At 54.2% G+C, this 2,500-nt stretch overlaps 2 non-coding genes across 2 annotated transcripts in view; both read left to right on the forward strand.

Moving 5' to 3' along the window:
- The first annotated feature begins 754 nt into the window (after positions 1-754).
- On the forward strand, positions 755-908 carry LOC149265785 (5.8S ribosomal RNA). The gene has a single exon (XR_016261356.1). It is a non-coding gene; the product is annotated as a 5.8S ribosomal RNA (ribosomal RNA).
- Positions 909-1,155: 247 nt separating this feature from the next.
- LOC149265786 (25S ribosomal RNA) overlaps positions 1,156-2,500 on the forward strand; it is a 3,411-nt gene continuing 2,066 nt past the window's right edge. Inside the window, exon 1 of the ribosomal RNA XR_016261370.1 lies at positions 1,156-2,500. This exon is cut by the window's right edge and continues 2,066 nt beyond it. This is a non-coding gene — a ribosomal RNA (25S ribosomal RNA).

Here is a 2,500-nt window from a genome sequence, read left to right on the forward strand (position 1 = left end):
TTACGGAGAAAAGGTGGGATTGTTGTGGATTGGTGTTCAGGAAGGACGAAAAGCAGTGCGAGTTCTGAGGGTGGCCACCCTAGTCCTTCTCGATCGCCGTCCGCTGTAGTTCCCCCCCTTTTTGCGAAGGCACGGGGGTGGGGAAGCTTGTTCCCTGTTTGAGCCTCCCCCTGTGAGCTGGTGGATGCGTTTGATATCTCTCTTTCTTTTATGTTGTTTTCTTCCCTTCTTTCGGCCCCTAGCTTTACGGAGAAAAGGTGGGATTGTTGTGGATTGGTGTTCCGGAAGGACGAAACGTAGTGCGAGCTCCCGGGGTGGCCACCCTCGTCCTTCTCGATCGTCATCCCCTTCAATTCCCCCCTTTTTTCGAAGGCACGAGGCTTGGGAGGCTTGTGCTTTGTTTGTGCTTTGTTTTCTACCCTGTTCTCTTCCTTTCGGTCCCTAGCTCTACGGAGAAAAGGGGGAATTGTTGTGGGCTGCTGTCGCGCAAGGGCTAAAAGCAGCGCGAGCTCTCGGGGTGGCCACCCTAGTCCTTCTCGATCGATGTCCCACGCATTTCCCTCCTTTTTGCGAGGGCGTGGGGCTGGGGGGAGATTGTCCTCTGTTCGAGTCCTCCCCCCGTGAGGGGGTTAGACACCTTTTTTTCTCTTTCTCTCGTGCGTTTTTCCTCCTTTTGCCCCTTGGCCTTACATTTCTTGTGGGGGGGTTGCCCCTATTCAGTTTTGTGGCCGATTTTTCGGTAGTACGTGGAAACGACTCTCGGAAACGGATATCTCGGCTCTTGTTACGATGAAGAACGTATCGAAATGCGATACTTAGTGTGAATTACAGAATCCCGTGAATCATCGAGTTTTTGAACGCAATTTGCGCCCGAGGCCTCGGTCGAGGGCACGTCTGTCTGGGCATCGTATCCCATTCAAACGCGCTCCCTGCAATATGCTAGGGAGCAGCGGAGCTGGTCGTCCGTGCCCCGTACGGTGCGGTCGGCTGAAATACCTCAAGCGATGTTTCGTGGCGTGCGTCGGCAAGCGGTGATCTTGTCCCCTTGGATGGGCAGTCGGCGTTAGCCGATGCGGGCTTTGTGTGGCATCGCTCGAACTTGCTTTGCTCTCTCTTGTCCTCCCATGGGGTAGGGCAGATTTAGCTCCAACTTTGCGACCTCAGCTCAGGCGAGAACACCCGCTGAGTTTAAGCATATAATTAAGTGGAGGAAAAGAAACTTACAAGGATTCCCCTAGTAGCGACGAGCGAACCAGGAAGAGCCCAGCATGAAAATCGGGCGGCGGCGCCGCCTGAATTGTAGTCTGTAGAAGCATCCTCAGCGGTGTACCTGGGCCAAGTCCCTTGGAAGGGGGCGCCTGAGAGGGTGACAGCCACGTCGGCGCGGGACCCTGCCGCATCACGAGGCGTTGTCGGCGAGTCGGGTTGTTTGGGAATGCAGCCCTAATTGGGTGATAAATTTCGTCCAAGGCTAAATACGGGCGAGAGACCGATAGCAAACAAGTACCGCGAGGGAAAAATGAAAAGGACTTTGAAAAGGGAGTTAAAGAGTGCTTGAAATTGCCGGGAGGGAAGTGGATGGAGGCTGTCGATGCGTCTCGGTCGGATGTGGAACGGCTCAGGCTGGTCCGCTACTCGACTTGAGGTGTAAACCAACACGGGCTGTTGCATCGTCACAAGCGCGGGCGAATTACTGCCTGTCGGTTTGCCACTGCGATGGTCGAGGAACGAAGCGTGCACCCTCGTGGCGGGCCATGTGCACCTACGCGCTCGTGGTGTTGGTTGGCGGGCTTTCCATTCGACCCGTCTTGAAACACGGACCAAGGAGTCTAACATGTGTGCGAGTCGGCGGGTTTGAAAATCTGCGAGGCGCAAGGAAGCTGACGGGCGAGATCCCCTCTCTCGGGGGATGCATCGTCGACCGACCTTGAGCTTATGCGAAGGGTTTGAGTGTGAGAACACCTGTTGGGACCCGAAAGATGGTGAACTATGCCTAAGCAGGGCGAAGCCAGAGGAAACTCTAGTGGAGGCTCGTAGCAATACTGACGTGCAAATCATTCGTCTGACTTGGGTATAGGGGCGAAAGACTAATCAAACCATCTAGTAGCTGGTTTCCTCCGAAGTTTCCCTCAAGATAGCTGGATCTCACGCGCGAGTTTTATCGGGTAAATCAAATTATTAGAGGCATCGAGGGCGTAACGCCCTCGACCTATTCTCAAACTTTAAATAGGTAAGAGGGTGTGACTGCTCCATTGAGCCGCGCCGTGGAATCGAGAGCTCCAAGTGGGCCATTTTTGGTAAGCAGAACTGGTGATGCGAGATGAACCGAAAGTCGAGTTACGGTGCCGAATTGCATGCTAACCTAGATCCCACAAAGGGTGTTGGTTGATTAAGACAGCAGGACGGTGGTCATGGAAGTCGAAATCCGCTAAGGAGTGTGTAACAACTCACCTGCCGAATCAACTAGCCCCGAAAATGGATGGCGTTGAAGCGCGCAACC

The sequence above is a fragment of the Pinus tabuliformis genome, chromosome 6 (assembly GCF_031772625.1).
Source record: "Pinus tabuliformis cultivar Carrire ecotype Pingquan chromosome 6, CPIR1, whole genome shotgun sequence".
NCBI lineage: Eukaryota > Viridiplantae > Streptophyta > Pinopsida > Pinales > Pinaceae > Pinus > Pinus tabuliformis.